Source organism: Lactuca virosa, chromosome 7, assembly GCF_052849685.1.
Source record: "Lactuca virosa cultivar CGN04683 chromosome 7, Lactuca_virosa_CGN04683_v6, whole genome shotgun sequence".
Lineage (NCBI taxonomy): Eukaryota > Viridiplantae > Streptophyta > Magnoliopsida > Asterales > Asteraceae > Lactuca > Lactuca virosa.
Genome location: NC_136432.1, coordinates 130763245 through 130784031, shown reverse-complemented (window position 1 = coordinate 130784031; position 20787 = coordinate 130763245).

Sequence of the window (20787 nt, the reverse complement as noted above, 5' to 3'; positions counted from 1 at the left end):
GATCAAAATTAGGGTTCACAGAAACTAAACCCTAAGGAGGCAATTTTATAAAATCCGTAGGGTTCTTAAAACCCAAGCCTCCACCCTATATTTTCGAAATTTGCAAGGATTTTTAGAAACCCTTGCCCCCTTTTCCTAATTTTCCAAAACTGAGGATCCTTTTTAGGGTTTACCTTGTTTCCTTATTTGTTATTTTAAAAGCCTTAAAATTTGAACAATTAAAACATGATAAGCCCTAGCCTATTTTCGAAAATTAGAAGACTTAGGATTAGGATTAAATTCAAATTATTTTATTAATTGATTTATTGTAAATAATTATTTAAATTATAATGATTTAATTAATTTAAATAATTGTTTAAATATTAAATCTAAATTGGTTAATTTTTAAATTAATTTAATTTTTTATTAATTTTGAAAATTTAAATCTAAACCTAGTATTGTAGAAAAGTTTTAGAATGCACCTTATACTATATATAATTAAAATATTAATATAATATATGTATAAGACAAGTCAGTAAAATCGCTAGTACGCCTCATTCACAAAGCCATACCATTAGGGGAGTTTAAAGAAGCAGCCTATAAAATGACCGCCTTTGGGTATCCACTCTTACCCACCGCTCTCTTGTATGGTGGAGGATTGTCAGCCGAACAGATTTGATAGGATATAATCTCATTAATAAGTATAATGCCATAAAGTAACTAAACCATTTTAAAAAATCCCACTCTTAGTTAGTTGAGGAAAAATGTGAAAAATATGCTAATCCATGAACATGCACATCATGCTTTATATGTCGTCAGTCGAGTGTGTGTGGTTAACCGGCATACTAATAGGGACTATAAAGAGATATGATGGGCATTTGACAAATTATCATTTTTAATGGAGTGTGTGTGGTTAACTGGCACATCAATAAGAGGTGATAAATGACATTGAGGTTTACAAGTGGGTTTGCATGGTTATTCACATCTCGTTTGTTATCCTCGGTATCCCAGTCACAAAAATGAGAGAATAATCTGAGATTAAACATGCTATTGATAAGATTCAATGAATCTCAAAATATGTAAGAGTTTCATAAGATTGGAATTGGTAAATCCTTACCTACCTAAAATAGATTCGAATTTGATTACGACATCCCTCTTCAAAGTTCGAATCGAAAATTTGGATCTTGGCCTTAATTTAAATTTTGGGTTAATAATTAAGGATTAAAATCAAATAACTTAAATTCTTTTTTCTCCTAATTTTATTATGAAGATAGAAATGGTTTTCCTCGTTCTTTTGGAAATCGTTTTCCTATTCGTTCTGAAGATGATTTTTCACATTTTGGTCAAGGTGAAAATCTTTTCCCTTTTTCGGGAATTGGTGGAACTGGACATCATGCTTCTGTAACTCTTCCTCCTCCTCCCCCTCCTCATGTGACTCTCCCAACGTCACGTTTTTTATATGAAACAAATCAAGTCCTATTGACATGTAGACATCAAGATGTAAATTCTAAGTGTGCGCATGTTCTAGAAATGAAATCGTACATTAGCAATTTGGATCGATAGAGTATCATTTTACCAAGGGATTAAGCCATCGATTTGGTTCTATTCTCGCATCCTAAGTCATATGGTCAGTTTGTTGAAAACTTCCATATAAGGAATCTCGATGTGACTCTAATTGATCTAACCCAAATGTTGATAGTTGCTGAAGCATAAATGCTTACGAGCACATCTGAAGAAAAGTTGCTGATAGGGTCTAATTCCAAGGTTTCCGTGGATATTGATGATGATGACATTAGTGGTTCAGGAAAAAATTTCTCTTCCCAATGGAAAGGGATCAGCCAAGGTCAAACATTTCGACTGTATGGTAAAGAGAAAAGGTTCATTTTGAGATCATCCCACGTGCTAATCCCAAAGATTCCATTTTTTTACTGCCAATTGAGGGGACATTGGTTGCGATGCTGCCCAAAGTACCTGAAAGATCTCAGAGATGGTAAAGTCATTTCGAATGACTCTACTTCAAGTAAATCCATTATCTAGCTCCATTATTTTTCCAAGTTCCTTATCATAGACTCTTAATACATCATGTGATGATCAAATTTGATGTTATATTAGGATATAAGAGAAAGAAGGAAGCTTAAGAAGAGTGAGCTAGATCTGATCGTGGAAAATGGATTTAGGTCACATGGTTCGATGATTGGAATTTGGAGCTACTACTAACGAGTTAAGATAATTTAATAGATTGCTATTACTCTTAGGATATGTCTAGATACATGGTTTTTCATTTTTATGCATTGTAAGTACAAGTTCCAATTTTCGTTTATCTTTAATAAAAGTGAAAATTTGGTTTATCTGGTTGCCTTATTTATATTTCCTTGCAATGACATTTATAAAAGTATTGGTTACATTTCTAATATTAGAAATATTAATTGTAGATTTGATTCTTATGATATCGCATGTGGTATTGTCCTAATTGACCAAGTGAAAATAAATCTTATCACCAACTGGACAGATACTTAGTATTGTACAAGTCGCATTGTATAGTATATGAGAATCTTGTTTATTGGAAATTATAACTAATTAATTGATTACATGTTTATGTGCGTCAAGTGAAGGACTAATGGATCTAGTACGTGTTGATATGGACTATTCAGATCCACAACAAAGGACGATAACTCTATTCGTCATGATTTTATGATGTTTCAGTAAATATAGTTATGTTCATAAGATTAAGCATAATTCTGATACTTTGAAAAAATTGAAAGAGTAGCAGAACGAATAAGAAGAATCTATTAGGCAGAAAGATAAAAGATTCTCTAATCTGCTAAGCAAGGAGAATGCTTTAGTATCATGTTTTATGATCATCTTAGTGATTGTGGATTTATCTGACAATTGATCATTTAAGAACATCTTAGTGCAATTGTATGACTAAGAAGAGGAATTGAATATTATTGGAAATAGTTCGAGCAAGAGATGAGTCATACTTCATTCCAATCATGTAACACCCACATCTTCAAAACAATTTTTCACATTTTATAAAACACATTTTCATTCATAATCGTTATAAAAACACCATTGGATCACATAGTCAATCATAACATCATATCCCAAGATCATAATAAAAATCTCCCCGTGTGTGTACTGATCAAGCCGGCGCCTTCCCGCGATCCTCGCTGGTACCTGAGACACATAACACAACACTGTAAGCATAAATGCTTAGTGAGTTCCCCAAGATACCACACACAACACATATTAGCCACTCGAGGCTATAACTCTGATGACCCTCTGGTCAAGGTGTCTCTGTGGGACCCTCCAGTCCCATAACTCTGTGGGCCCTCTGGCCCTAACTCTGTGGACCTTCCGGTCCTAACTCTGAAAACTCTGTAACATACATAGCATATAACACATAGAATTCACATCATGCAAAAGCATATAGCATACTCTGTCTCATAGCTCTAACTATCACTCTAGGTAAAGTATAGTGAGAAGACTCACCTCGGGTAACTCGGTAAAGCTCGAACTCTGTAAAATCAGGTCTAGCCTCCGCCTAATCATGTAAAATAAATACTCTCAATCAATACATCTCTCAAGGCTAGACTATTCCTCCTCTTAGTACTCTCAGAAGGGTAAAAGACCATTTTACCCCTCTCATAACTCAAAGGCCCCACTATAGACCAAACCCTAAAAGTCAACCAAAAGTCAACCCTCCGGGTTACGCTGCGCGTACCAGATGTGTACGCTGGGCGTACCCGGCAGTCTCAGAATCGGGGAACGCCTCCCCGTACGCCGCGCGTACTGGGATTACGCCCGGCGTAAATCCCAGTTTCAGTCCCTTAGCTCTTGAGGTCTTAAACAGTTAAGACTCACGTCCAACTTTTAGATCTAACCATTTTTAAGCCTCTTAATCCATAAAGTCGATGACTTTAAGCCTTTGCATGGCTGAACAAGTCACTAACACCCAAAATATACCATTTCCTAACACTAGAAAGCCCAATACTCAAGCATGATCTCATATCCACGACCAAGATGGGAACTTTATGGATCTACAACACAAATACCACTGAAATGGGACAGATCTAGGTCCATGGAGCACATTACACTCATAAAGTCTCCACCTTTGGGACTTTTAACCCTAAAATGGTCCATGAAGCAACAAACCAAATGAAAAGGAAAGTTTTGAACTTTATACCTCCAAATGCAGCTCCTTCCTCTGTAGATCTCAGATCCAAACTTGCACTTCAAACTCTAGTCTCCACAAACTCCTCTCCTTCTTCTTCACTAGCACACCAAGGCACTTTTAGCTCCAAAATCACACACACTCACTAAGAACGATGAAAAGTTCTCTCTTAGGGTTTTACTCACTGCTATGGAGGCTGAGAAATAAGCCTTAGCATCCAATATATAGGGCACAAGTCAGAAATTAGGGTTTGCACCTGGACACATTACGCCCAGCGTAACCCTGAGTACGCCCAACGTACTCAGACGAGCCCACGTCCAAAATAAGCGCATGAGTACGCGCAACGTACTCTTGAGTACGCCCAGCGTACTCATTTGCTACCAATTCCTCTTAAGGGCTTAACTTGACACTTTGAATAAAAGAAGGGCTAAATAGTTGTACCTGAATTTCAGGATGTTACAAATCAAGTGGTAGAGCTATGCTCTAGTAACTATGAATCTTATCTTAAAACTCATTTCAAACTACGAAGGTTGACAACACCTCGAAATATGTGGAGTAAAATATTTTCTTACTTTAGCACATATAGAATTGGAGTTGTGATGTTTTCGTTAATCGAGAAACAAAAGATCAACTGAGCCACATTCTATGAAGTGTTTTCTTGTCGAGAATCAACACAAACTTTTGAATATTTGTTTTAGATCGTCAAAGAATAATACTTGAGAGAGAAAACTTATATGTCAAGAAGCTAGTGGGAGTCGTATTGATCTTGAGAGTTTCAAGAATCAACTGGCAATAAACCTTTTAGTTATCACTAGCACGCGACTTGAGGTTGATAACCTATCGTGTTTAGTTGACACATTCTTATTTCTGTACACTTCTAGTTGAATTTGGCAAGCTTATGAGTTCTATGTTTTTCATTTAACTACAAAAGAAAAACACATTGGTCTATGAAAGTGCATTGATCAATATAGGTGACTTGCTAACAACATGGAAGCATTGGTAGGCCCTTGAGCTACCAAAGGGCAAGAAATTTAGAAATAGCAAAGTTCAGTCCATGAAGGAAAGCTAAATTTGAATTTGGTTTTGTCATAAACCTTGTCTTATGATTATAGGCTGGAAATGGTAGATTCACATGGATGGGAACGTATGCAACATAAATTTTAGGTGGCAAAGGTTTCACTCTAATTCATGAGAATGATTATGAGGGAATACTTTTTCTAGTAGATTTTAAAGATCTGATAAAGATAAAAAAATGGATATTGGTTGTGTTAATTGCATTCTCAAATTCACAGTATGATTACGACATCCCTCTTCATATTTCGAATTGTGAGGAATGGCAAGAATTACTTTGAACTTTCAAGACATATATCTATAAGTTTTTAAAGGGTTTAAACACACATATATTCTATCAAATTAAGGTGTATAAGCTTAAGAAGTCTAGTTGGAGACATATCGAAGCATCACGTAACATAAATTTTTATTTTAGTAAGAAAGTCAAGAGTATTGATTTATAGAAGTCCAATTGATTTTGGGGTACTTGTCAAAGCTAGTGGGAGCATAATTGTTATGCTAGTATTACATGTTGACAATACTATTCGTAGGAAACAATGTTTCCAATTTGCAAATTGCAAAGTTTGGGAATTGTTTCGCTATAGTAGACTTAAGGGAGAGGGCACTTATACTTCTTTTCGATTATAAAGGATTAGATCGTATGGTTTAATAGGAATTAGTCATACACTTATGTGAATATCGTGTTGAAATGGTTCAACATAGAAAATTCGATATATGAAAATATTATAGCAAGAGACTGGACATATATCAAATCCTTATGTAAGATATAATGAGTTGAGTCCCATATGCTTCAGATATAGGATCGATTATATATGCTATTATATTCACTTCTTCTAATTTTTCAAATGATCAGAGCATTGTGAAAAAAAGGACTAGAATTTTATGCAACTAAAGTTTTTAAACAACTGTCAAGAACATTCTAAGGTAATACCAAAGACTGGTTGCTTATGGACTGTTAGAAGTATAATATTAATTCGTACGGACCATGGCGACATGATTCTGGATTGAGATGGTTCATGATCAGAATTGATGGTTATATGGAAATATGGAAATGTTTTCATAATGGGAGATTGTTGAAAATTCTACATGTGAGTTGGAAAGTTTAATGCAAGAGAAGTGTTCAAGGAGTATGCCTCGAATTTTAGACTTCATTACCATGGAATTGTTTCTAATAACAAGGTTCCAGTTGAATACTCTGTAATATTGAAGACTCGATCATTGAGACTTTGGAATCTTGATATCATAGGAGATTAATGCATGTTAAGGTGGAATTCCATCACATCTTGGATAGTAATAAGAATTTGGAAATGTGAAATAGGCATCATTACAATAATGTCCGGTTCATCTTTTCACAAGGAAGGACCATAGAGAGGCATAGTATTCATGTTCCTCACATGACATGGCTGATGTTTATTTCAAGTTATTAGTTGATTACTCGAAATATTATACAATGAATAAAGTCGTAATTGTTATGGTGATTAAATAACAGAGATTATTTATAACCAATAGTTTTGAGACCATATTTAATTAGCTAATTATTTTGTTTCATTTTGCATGTTTTACTTCCTAAATAATTTGATTATTTGAAGCTCCACAGTCGCTCATACTTTGGGAAGTAAGTAGTGAATGAAGACTGTCATGAATTGGATTCTAGATTGTCTAAGGAATTTAGACATAGCAATTGTGTTGCTACAACGTTCATGAGTACTTAGTAAAAGGAGATTTGAGTATTTGTTAAAACCACGCTCAGATAATTACTTCATGGATTATATCACGAGTAATTCTGAGATGATAACATCTTATATTCTTGAAACGTAGATATATGAGTTGTAATGTACAAGTCGGTTGTACATTGACATTGAGAAAACACATCAGTAACTTGATGTTATAAAACTTAGTGTCATGTGCGATTTTGTGAGTAAAAGATACAAGAATATGAGTCAAAATCTATTCATTCCTTTTTCCCTGATAATAAAAGCGATATATGTGGGCCCCTTGGTGATTTGGTGTTGACTTATAGTGCTCGACCCAACCAGTACTAAATTGATGTGTTTAATTAGGAGTGTTATGATGTCATCACAACCGGTCTCTCAACATAATCGCAACCGGTCTCTCAACATAATTCAGGCTCGCATCCACCTGAATGTCCTCTAACGGAACCACTGCCGACTCATCAGCGATACACTTCCTCAACTGAGACACGTGGAAGGTGTCGTGAATCTGGCTCAACTCCGTAGGTAGCTCCAAACGATACGCTACCCTGCCCACCCTGGCAGTCACCCTGAAAGGACCAATATACCGAGGTCCCAACTTACCCCTCTTCCTGAATCGGATCACCCCCTTCCAAGGAGATACCTTCAGGAGTACTAAATCACCAACCTGGGACTCAAGCCCCGAGCGACGTCTGTCCGCATAACTCTTCTGACGGCTCTGAGCGGTCAGCAACCTCTGTCTGACCTGCTGGATCTGCTCAGTCGTCTGAAGTACTATCTCTGTACTACCCATCACACGCTGCCCGACCTCTCCCCAACAAATAGGAGTCCGACACCTCCTCCCATACAACAGCTCAAAGGGTGGCATACCGATGCTCGAATGATGGCTGTTGTTATAGGAAAACTCAGCCAAGGGCAAGTATGTGTCCCAACTCCCTCCGAAATCCAACACACATGCCCGAAGCATGTCCTCGAGCGTCTGAATCGTCCGTTCACTCTGCCCATCTGTCTGGGGGTGGTATGCGGTACTAAAATGTAGCCTCGTACCCAACTCCTCATGAAACTTCTTCCAGAATCTGGAAGTGAAACGCACATCTCGATCTGAGACGATCGAGATCGGCACTCCATGCCGTGATACCACCTCCGTCACGTACAACTCTGCCAACCTCTCAGCGGAGGAGCTCTCACTGATAGCAAGGAAGTGAGCGCTCTTCGTCAATCTGTCCACAATCACCCAAATTGCATCGACGCCCCTCGCAGTCCTTGGCAATTTGGTGATAAAATCCATGGTAATCTGTTCCCACTTCCACTCGGGAACCTCCAACGGCTGCAACTTACCATGCGGCCTCTGGTGCTCGGCCTTAACCCTGCGACAGGTCAAGCACCTCTCAACAACCCATGCTATATCCCTCTTCATACAGGGCCACCAATAATCTCTTCTCAGGTCCAAATACATCTTAGTGGCCCCGGGATGGATCGAAAACCTCGATCGGTGTGCCTCCTCCATCAATATGGTACGTGCCCCGCCCACAAATGGCACCCAGATCCGACCCTGGAAGGTCATACCCTCTGCTATCGGTAACAAACTCCGATACATATCCGATAACCCGCTCTCTCTTGCGGTTCTCCGGTCTCACGGCCTCAGCCTGGGCCCCTCGGATGGTGTCCAACACCGGAGTCATCACTGTCAATCTCATACAAACGTCCCGTATCGGGGCGCTCTCCGCCCTACGACTCAGGGCATCGGCTACAACGTTAGCCTTGCCCGGGTGGTACCGGATCTCATAATCGTAATCCTTTACCACGTCCAACCATCTCCTCTGGCGCATATTCAGGTTGGGTTGATCCATCAAGTACTTCAAGCTCTTGTGGTCCGTGTATATGGTACACCGAACCCCATACAGATAGTGACGCCAGATCTTGAGGGCGAATACTACAGCCCCCAACTCCAGATCGTGGGTGGGATACCTCGTCTCGTGAAGCTTCAGCTGCCTCGATGCGTATGCTATCACATGCCCTCTCTGCATCAGCACCGCTCCCAGCCCCGATATCGATGCGTCACAATACACCACAAAGTCCTCCATCCCCTCCGGAAGGGCTAACACTAGGGCTTCGCACAGTCTCTGGCGAAGTGTCTCGAAGGAGGCCTGCTGCTCTGGTCCCCATGAAAAAGCAACACCCTTCCGGGTCAACCTGGTGAGTGGCACGGCGATCTTGGAGAAATCCCTGATAAATCTCCGATAATAGCCAGCCAACCCTAAGAAACTCCTGATCTCGGTGGGGGATCTCGGCACCTCCCAACTCATAACCGCCTCAATCTTGGCCGGGTCGACCAATATCCCATTCTGATTAACGAGGTGCCCTAGGAACTGGACCTCTCGTAACCAGAAATCACACTTGGAGAATTTGGCATAAAGCCTCTCCGATCTCAAAACTCCAAGTAACTCTCTCAGATGCTCCTCATGCTGCTCTCTGGATCTCGAATACACCAGTATATCATCGATGAACACGATCACCGAACGGTCCAACATCGGTCTGCATACTCTGTTCATGAGATCCATGAACGCCGCCGGTGCATTGGTGAGCCCGAAAGGCATCACCACGAACTCGTAATGCCCGTAACGAGTCCTGAACGCTGTCTTCTGGATATCCTCATCTCGTACTCTCATATGATGATATCCAGACCTCAAGTCGACCTTGGAAAACCAAGACGCTCCATGCAACTGATCGAATAAATCGTCGATCCTCGGTAAGGGGTAACGGTTCTTGACCGTTAGTTTGTTCAGCTCCCGGTAATCAATGCACATCCGGTGTGAACCATCCTTTTTCTTGACAAAAAGGATCGGCGCTCCCCACGGCGAGCTACTCGGCCGTATAAACCCCTTCCCCAGCAGCTCCTGCAGCTGCGAGGATAACTCCTGCATCTCTGGTGGCGCAAGGCGATAGGGCGCCTTGGCGATAGGCGCTGCCCCCGGAACCAAATCAATACGGAACTCTACCTGCCTCTCGGGAGGCACACCCGGCAACTCCTCGGGGAAAACATCTGGGAACTCGCGCACTATCGGGACCTCATCGATCGACCTCGGTCTCTCTGCATCTACTCTCGTATCCACCACATAAGCCACAAACCCACTACAGCCCTGCTGTAAACTCTGCCTCGCTCTGGCGGCCGAACAAAATGCTGACCCAGAACGGGAACCCTCGCCGTATACCGTAAGTACTCCCCCACTGGGGTCTCGTATCGTCATCAACTGTCGCTCACAGCTCCGAAACGGCTCAACCAATCCATGCCCACTATGACACATACGTCCCCCATGGCAATCGGGACCAGATCTATCGGAAACTCGACACCGAAGATCTCGAGTACACATCCTCGAATCACATCAGTAGCATACACCGTTCGCTCGTCAGCTATGGAAACTCGTAGAGGTCGACTCAACGCCTCACGCTGGATACTGATGTGCTGACTAAACGCTAGCGACACAAAAGACCGACTCGCACCCGAGTCAAATAACACCAAGGAAGGTACATAACACACAAGAAATGTACCTACGCATATCACAATATAAGCATAACACTACAAACTCAAAATGAACAGAGGAAAGAATACATACCAGCTACCACATCGGGTGCTGCGCGGACCTCCTCCGTTGTCAACTGGAAGGCTCTCCCGCGAGCCTTCGGTGCCTCAGCCTTCACTGGCCGACTCTCTGTAGCTCGAACAGCAGCAGGAGCAGATCCCTGAGAAGCTCCATGAGCTGACCCTCGTAACTGTGGACACTCGGCCTTCCGGTGTCCCGTCTGGTTGCAGTGAAAACAGACTGCAAACCCCTTGGGGCAATCCTTGGCCATATGCCCCTCCTTGCCACATTTGTAGCAAGACCCTGCTCTGCACACTCCATCATGACTCTTGCCGCACTTGCCACAAGTGCGGCCCCTCTGGCTCCCTGTTCTCGAATCGGCAGGCTTGGCCCGCTTGGCTGCCGGCTGAGACTGTGCCGGTCGCCGATCCCTCCCCTGAGACTCCGCCTCCTCCCTAGCCTGAGTCTCCAGCTCTATCTCCCTCTTCCGGGCATTTGCCTGAAGCTCGGCAAATGTCCGGTACGTCGAGTTCGCCACGAACTCTCGTATATCCCTCCTCAAAATGCTTAGATATCGGCTCATACGTGCCTGCTCGGAGGACACGTGCTCTGGGCAGAACATCGCCCGCTCATGGAACATCCTGGTGATCACCCTACTTGCTCTGTACCCTGCTTGAGGGTCAAAAACTCCTGGGCCAAATGCTCCCTCTCCACCTGGGGAACGTACTCTTCTCGGAACATAGCAGTGAACCTCTCCCAGGTCACTGCAACAAGCTCAGTAGGCGAATAGTGCGCCGTCACAAACTTCCACCAGTCCTTCGCTCCCAAGCGAAGCTGGTTCAACGCGAACCGGACTCTCAAATGCTCTGGAGATGAGCAAGTAAAGAAACACCCCTCAATGTTTGATATCCACCTCATCGCTGCAATCGGGTCCTGGGTCCCATCAAACTCCGGTGGTTTTGTGTTGCTGAACTCACGAAATAGCAACGCATCACCACCTTGCGGCCTAGTCGCAGCTATAGCCGCAGTGGCCGCAGCAACCGCAGCCTCAGAAAGAGCAGCGTATCTCTCGTCAAATGTCTCTATCAGTGTGGTCTTGATATACCCGAACATCTCTGGTATCTCTGCCCTGATGGCCGCAGCCACCTCCTCATGAATGATCCTACGGATCTCCTCATCGCTAGTACCGCTGCTCTCTGGTGTGTGGCGTGTCCCAACCATGATGTCTCTGAAATACAACATAACAAATATCAGGGACTCGCTCGAGTATACTCGCACTCGATAACTCCACCCTACTTGCTCCTTAGTACCCAATGGATTCTTACTTAGGGTGCGCACTGCTCCGGTGTCTTCAGTAGTACGGGCCCTATACTACCGTCCACACCGCATCAGCATCCACTCTAAGTCCTCCTCTTTGGATCCCAAGTCCCAAGTACTCTACTCTCTTTAACCACATGCTACTCACTAGCAGCTCTCTCATAAACTCCTCGCTGCTATCTAAACACTCTCAAGTATCCCTAGCAACAAAACTCCTAGACTAAGGCATCACATATCAGGCCACTCTAGTCCTAATAAGAATACCTACTCTACTCTAGCATGCATAGCATAACTCATCATATATCATAACATAATATATCTCATAACACTAATTACAAGGGTATTTTGGGAAATCACCGTTCGGGCGCTGGCTGATCGTACACACGGCTCTGCTCTGTTTGTCTCAAAACTCTTTTTACTCTTTAAAAAAAAAGTTTTTAGTCATCAAAATTTCTCTCAAATCCTCAGTTTGAGTTCAGATATGCCCGAAGACGAATCTGAATCCCTCAAACCAAGGCTCTGATACCAACTTGTAACACCCACATTTTCAAAACAATTTTTCACATTTTATAAAACACATTTTCATTCATAATCGTTATAAAAACACCATTGGATCACATAGTCAATCATAACATCATATCCCAAGATCATAATAAAAATCTCCCCGTGTGTGTACTGATCAAGCCGGCGCCTTCCCGCGATCCTCGCTGGTACCTGAGACACATAACACAACACTGTAAGCATAAATGCTTAGTGAGTTCCCCAAGATACCACACACAACACATATTAGCCACTCGAGGCTATAACTCTGATGACCCTCTGGTCAAGGTGTCTCTGTGGGACCCTCCAGTCCCATAACTCTGTGGGCCCTCTGGCCCTAACTCTGTGGACCTTCCGGTCCTAACTCTGAAAACTCTGTAACATACATAGCATATAACACATAGAATTCACATCATGCAAAAGCATATAGCATACTCTGTCTCATAGCTCTAACTATCACTCTAGGTAAAGTATAGTGAGAAGACTCACCTCGGGTAACTCGGTAAAGCTCGAACTCTGTAAAATCAGGTCTAGCCTCCGCCTAATCATGTAAAATAAATACTCTCAATCAATACATCTCTCAAGGCTAGACTATTCCTCCTCTTAGTACTCTCAGAAGGGTAAAAGACCATTTTACCCCTCTCATAACTCAAAGGCCCCACTATAGACCAAACCCTAAAAGTCAACCAAAAGTCAACCCTCCGGGTTACGCTGCGCGTACCAGATGTGTACGCTGGGCGTACCCGGCAGTCTCAGAATCGGGGAACGCCTCCCCGTACGCCGCGCGTACTGGGATTACGCCCGGCGTAAATCCCAGTTTCAGTCCCTTAGCTCTTGAGGTCTTAAACAGTTAAGACTCACGTCCAACTTTTAGATCTAACCATTTTTAAGCCTCTTAATCCATAAAGTCGATGACTTTAAGCCTTTGCATGGCTGAACAAGTCACTAACACCCAAAATATACCATTTCCTAACACTAGAAAGCCCAATACTCAAGCATGATCTCATATCCACGACCAAGATGGGAACTTTATGGATCTACAACACAAATACCACTGAAATGGGACAGATCTAGGTCCATGGAGCACATTACACTCATAAAGTCTCCACCTTTGGGACTTTTAACCCTAAAATGGTCCATGAAGCAACAAACCAAATGAAAAGGAAAGTTTTGAACTTTATACCTCCAAATGTAGCTCCTTCCTCTGTAGATCTCAGATCCAAACTTGCACTTCAAACTCTAGTCTCCACAAACTCCTCTCCTTCTTCTTCACTAGCACACCAAGGCACTTTTAGCTCCAAAATCACACACACTCACTAAGAACGATGAAAAGTTCTCTCTTAGGGTTTTACTCACTGCTATGGAGGCTGAGAAATAAGCCTTAGCATCCAATATATAGGGCACAAGTCAGAAATTAGGGTTTGCACCTGGACACATTACGCCCAGCGTAACCCTGAGTACGCCCAACGTACTCAGACGAGCCCACGTCCAAAATAAGCGCATGAGTACGCGCAACGTACTCTTGAGTACGCCCAGCGTACTCATTTGCTACCAATTCCTCTTAAGGGCTTAACTTGACACTTTGAATAAAAGAAGGGCTAAATAGTTGTACCTGAATTTCAGGATGTTACAAATCAAGTGGTAGAGCTATGCTCTAGTAACTATGAATCTTATCTTAAAACTCATTTCAAACTACGAAGGTTGACAACACCTCGAAATATGTGGAGTAAAATATTTTCTTACTTTAGCACATATAGAATTGGAGTTGTGATGTTTTCGTTAATCGAGAAACAAAAGATCAACTGAGCCACATTCTATGAAGTGTTTTCTTGTCGAGAATCAACACAAACTTTTGAATATTTGTTTTAGATCGTCAAAGAATAATACTTGAGAGAGAAAACTTATATGTCAAGAAGCTAGTGGGAGTCGTATTGATCTTGAGAGTTTCAAGAATCAACTGGCAATAAACCTTTTAGTTATCACTAGCACGCGACTTGAGGTTGATAACCTATCGTGTTTAGTTGACACATTCTTATTTCTGTACACTTCTAGTTGAATTTGGCAAGCTTATGAGTTCTATGTTTTTCATTTAACTACAAAAGAAAAACACATTGGTCTATGAAAGTGCATTGATCAATATAGGTGACTTGCTAACAACATGGAAGCATTGGTAGGCCCTTGAGCTACCAAAGGGCAAGAAATTTAGAAATAGCAAAGTTCAGTCCATGAAGGAAAGCTAAATTTGAATTTGGTTTTGTCATAAACCTTGTCTTATGATTATAGGCTGGAAATGGTAGATTCACATGGATGGGAACGTATGCAACATAAATTTTAGGTGGCAAAGGTTTCACTCTAATTCATGAGAATGATTATGAGGGAATACTTTTTCTAGTAGATTTTAAAGATCTGATAAAGATAAAAAATGGATATTGGTTGTGTTAATTGCATTCTCAAATTCACAGTATGATTACGACATCCCTCTTCATATTTCGAATTGTGAGGAATGGCAAGAATTACTTTGAACTTTCAAGACATATATCTATAAGTTTTTAAAGGGTTTAAACACACATATATTCTATCAAATTAAGGTGTATAAGCTTAAGAAGTCTAGTTGGAGACATATCGAAGCATCACGTAACATAAATTTTTATTTTAGTAAGAAAGTCAAGAGTATTGATTTATAGAAGTCCAATTGATTTTGGGGTACTTGTCAAAGCTAGTGGGAGCATAATTGTTATGCTAGTATTACATGTTGACAATACTATTCGTAGGAAACAATGTTTCCAATTTGCAAATTGCAAAGTTTGGGAATTGTTTCGCTATAGTAGACTTAAGGGAGAGGGCACTTATACTTCTTTTCGATTATAAAGGATTAGATCGTATGGTTTAATAGGAATTAGTCATACACTTATGTGAATATCGTGTTGAAATGGTTCAACATAGAAAATTCGATATATGAAAATATTATAGCAAGAGACTGGACATATATCAAATCCTTATGTAAGATATAATGAGTTGAGTCCCATATGCTTCAGATATAGGATCGATTATATATGCTATTATATTCACTTCTTCTAATTTTTCAAATGATCAGAGCATTGTGAAAAAAAGGACTAGAATTTTATGCAACTAAAGTTTTTAAACAACTGTCAAGAACATTCTAAGGTAATACCAAAGACTGGTTGCTTATGGACTGTTAGAAGTATAATATTAATTCGTACGGACCATGGCGACATGATTCTGGATTGAGATGGTTCATGATCAGAATTGATGGTTATATGGAAATATGGAAATGTTTTCATAATGGGAGATTGTTGAAAATTCTACATGTGAGTTGGAAAGTTTAATGCAAGAGAAGTGTTCAAGGAGTATGCCTCGAATTTTAGACTTCATTACCATGGAATTGTTTCTAGTAACAAGGTTCCAGTTGAATACTCTGTAATATTGAAGACTCGATCATTGAGACTTTGGAATCTTGATATCATAGGAGATTAATGCATGTTAAGGTGGAATTCCATCACATCTTGGATAGTAATAAGAATTTGGAAATGTGAAATGGGCATCATTACAATAATGTCCGGTTCATCTTTTCACAAGGAAGGACCATAGAGAGGCATAGTATTCATGTTCCTCACATGACATGGCTGATGTTTATTTCAAGTTATTAGTTGATTACTCGAAATATTATACAATGAATAAAGTCGTAATTGTTATGGTGATTAAATAACAGAGATTATTTATATCCAATAGTTTTGAGACCATATTTAATTAGCTAATTATTTTGTTTCATTTTACATGTTTTACTTCCTAAATAATTTGATTATTTGAAGCTCCACAGTCGCTCATACTTTGGGAAGTAAGTAGTGAATGAAGACTGTCATGAATTGGATTCTAGATTGTCTAAGGAATTTAGACATAGCAATTGTGTTGCTACAACGTTCATGAGTACTTAGTAAAAGGAGATTTGAGTATTTGTTAAAACCACGCTCAGATAATTACTTCATGGATTATATCACGAGTAATTCTGAGATGATAACATCTTATATTCTTGAAACATAGATATATGAGTTGTAATGTACAAGTCGGTTGTACATTGACATTGAGAAAACACATCAGTAACTTGATGTTATCAAAACTTAGTGTCATGTGCGATTTTGTGAGTAAAAGATACAAGAATATGAGTCAAAATTTATTCATTCCTTTTTCCCTGATAATAAAAGCGATATATGTGGGCCCCTTGGTGATTTGGTGTTGACTTATAGTGCTCGACCCAACCAGTACTAAATTGATGTGTTTAATTAGGAGTGTTATGATGTCATCACAAATTAGGAAATCAGGAAATATAATTTTGGACAATGATATTGATTTTAATCCATGTCTCATTTCCATATGATATCTTGTAGAACGAAGGAATATTTGATCACTTATCTAAAGGACAAATATGAGATTGGATCAGAGTTCGGCAGTTGCTTTGGAAAGCACCATTTGCTATTTAATTTAGAGATTATACCTATAGTTTAGTTTTAGACTTATCCAAGTGGGAGACTGTTGGATTAGGTGTCTAAGCCAACAACGAAATTAGTATAATATTGAATTATTAGCAAAGTCCTTTTGGGTTTCCCACAAACCTAATGATTGACTGGAATGCTTTTCGGAGAGAGATTGATTTATTATATTATTATATGGTGAATAACTTAATTATAAATCAAAATAAATGATTTATTAATATAGTATGAGAATAAAATATTAATTAGAAATAGTACTGTTTAATTAAAAATTAATCAGAAAATAATTGGAATTAATTTTTGGGATTAATAACATTAATTAACGGTAGAAGGACTAAAGGCGACAATGTTTAAAAGTTGAACATTGACCAATTCTAGAACCTCCCATAGGAGGGACCATTCTAGAGAAGTTCTAGAGGGTTTCTAGAGCTTTTCTTGCGCTCTAAGGAAACTTAGATGCCTTAGGGGGGAAAAGCAAAAAGATTAGGGTTATCTAAAAGGAACATGCATTATCCTTAGTCTCCCTATCACCTATATAAACCCCCTTGGATTAAGATTTTCAATATCTCTTCATTACAAAGAGAGAATTCGAAAATTTCCTTCCTCCTCCTCTTTCCTCTTATGTAACGCCCGCATAGTCGGACTAGTCAATTTAAAGACAATAAACGTGAACAATGACTTTTTGATAGAAGATTATTTTAAATAAATAAATTTAAGTAAGTCATAGTATATTTCACAAGGGTTTTGTGCATATAAAGAACGCTGAAATCCGCGTTATAACAAAGAAGTTATCACCCGTCAAAGTTTTACGGCTAAACCAGCACGACACCGCGTAACGTAAAAAGTAAATTTTTGATAAATTACTTTTTTATCCTTAACGACCTAAACTAAAGTCGTAGTATACGTTAAAGCGAGAGCATACATAAAAAGAACGTCAAAATCTTACTTCGTATGAGGAAGTTATGATTTTTCTAAGATTTAGCATAATAGTGCATAGCCCGGAAATCGAATTTTAGATCGATCGATTTTTAGCTGATGCAACCTAAATGAGAATTGAAGATATCATTAATAGGCGCTCAATGATATAAAGACAAACGAAAACGGACGTCGGATGACAAAGTTATGAATTTTTAATGGATTTTATCTGTCTAATCCTGTTAAAATATAACTTTAAAAATAAATTCAAAATTAGCCAACAGAGTCTAAACAAAAGTTGTAGCTCCCGTCGATACCTACACGTGGATATAAAGAACTTCAAAAACGGAGCTCGTATGCAAAAATTAATGATTTTAGAAGATAATTAGTTTTTGGAGTGATCAACGAGTAACATGTGGCGCGATTTGAGCCACTGCTTCTTCCCCACGCCTTTCCACTAGATGGTGACACTTGGCACACCAACACGTCATGTAGGGCTCATAAACACGCCATGTTGATCCATTTCCCAGCCTATAAATAGAGGCGCAAATCTCTCATTTCTTTACACCATTCTTATCCCACTCTCTCTCAAACACCCCCATAGCCCCTTTCCATTCCCTAGTACTTCCTAAGTGCTAGAGGCGAGTCCCAGAGCAATAGAAGGATCAGAGAAGAAGAGCTTTCGACTCAAAAGTTCTGCCCGCACAGAGCCCGATTCTTCGCTAAACTTCATTGTAAGTGAGTTATGCTTACCCTATTATAAGTATAACTTATGTTTAAGTTCCTTATCGTTATTATGAACCTATAAAAAGTATATGTGAGTATTATAAAATATGCAAGGTGTTATTATAATACCTTTTAACTGCTCGCAGTACGAGGAATCTGGTTTGAAGGGCCGCATAGGGTTGTTAGATTTCAGAACAAATAAAATGCCAAAATGGTCCTTCCCTCCGGTGTACTTGAAAAGTATAGATGAACACTTATAAAACAATATTGCCCGTGAATCTAGACTAATAATTAGTCGCAATAAATATTAGACTAAAATATAGTGGTAATGATACTAGGTTTCGTCGAAGGAAAATTATATTTGAAGCGAAGCGCTGCCCGAGTTTGGAGTCATCACTTTAACAAGTGAGTGCATAGTCCCTTTCATGAACATGATTTTAATAGAAGTATTAATTAAAGTATTAAATATATGTTTATGTGTGAAATATTTGAGATTTCCTGAAATACGTGTTAAGAGCATATCTGACGATATATGATGATTTAGGATACAGAGTAAACCTAAATTAATTAAGAGGAATACTGGGTAGTATCTTCTTACGAATACGGGTGAGATATACATGGAGGGTAGAACTTTAAAATTTGTCATTAATCCGAGAGCATGGATTAGACATAGTCATTCGTCCTTAGCCGGAGAGTATGGAGAGGGCATAGTCATTTGTCATTAATCCAAGAGCATGGATTAGACATAGTCAGTCCGATAGTATGAAGTAAGCATAGTCATTTATCATTGATCCGAGAGCATGAATTAGACATACCTGATCCGGGAGTATGGATTGTGTCGTTGTGAGGATCGACGGGGTGGGTAAAAAATTGCTTATATGAGGTGAAATTGTATATATTGAGAATTCTAATATATATATATATATATATATATATATATATATATATATATATATATATATATATATGATATAACATTGTGGGATTGAAATCTCTATGTACTCACCAGGTTTCCCAATCTGACCCACTCAGTTTATTTGTATCACAGGTGTCGATACGAAGCTACATTACACTGAGAGATTAACGGAGATATAAATCATTAGTGTAAATGAATGTAAGGTTTGTTTATGCTTATGTTTTTGTATTGACAATGACATCCCAATGTTTTAACATAAAATACATTTCTTCGAAAATGCTTTGATAATATCTTTATCATGTTTTCTGGGAACAAATTCCGCAATATTATTCTTTAAAATGGATACTCTGATTTTAAAATGAGCATAAATAAAGTTTTTAAAATGACTGTGAATTTGGGGATGTCACATCTTAAGCCTCCAACTTACTAGGGTTTGGGTGTGAGCCCTTAGAGGCACGAGACTACTAGTTCTTGCTTTTTGAAGAACAAGGATGAATTACTAGTTTATTTGCTATAATAAACTAAGGAATGTGTTTTCTTATAACCCTTTTTGTTAATTTAGAAAATAGCAATGTGCTTTAGGATTTTTGATATTCAATAGTTTCTTGCAAATCGTAGCGAGAACATAGATCTTTAGGGTGCATGTGAACTTAGGGTTTATGTTTTCCCGCCAGAATAAGATTTTTGTAACATATAAAACTCATGATTGGTATCAGAGCCCTTGTTCTCATTGATCTTACACAAAGTTGAATAGATCAAAATTAGGGTTTGCAGAAACTAAACCCTAAGGAGGCAAATTTCTAAAATCCCTACCCTTTATTTTCGAAATTTACAAGGGTTTTTAGAAACCCTTGCCCCTTTTTTCGTAATTTTCAAAAATTGAGGATCCCTTTTAGGGTTTGCCTTGTTTCCTTATTTGTTATTTTAAAAGACTTAAAATTTGAACAATTAAAACATGATAAACCCTAGCCTATTTTCGAAAATTAGAAGGCTTAGGATTAGGATTAAATTTGAATTATTTTATTAATTGATTAATTATGAATAATTATTTAATCCACAATGATTTAATTAATTTAATTAAATGATAAATATTAAATCAAAATTGGTATATTTTTAAATTAAATTAATTTTTTATTAATTTTAAAAATTTAAATCTAAACCTAGTATTTAGAAAAGTTTTAAAATACATCTTATACTATATATAATTAAAAGATTAATATAGTATATGTATAATACAAGTCATTCAAATCCCCAGTACGCCTCATTCACAAAGCCATACTATAAGGGAAGTTTGGGGAAGCTGCCTATAAAATGGTCGCCATTGGGTATCTACTCTTACCCACCACTATCT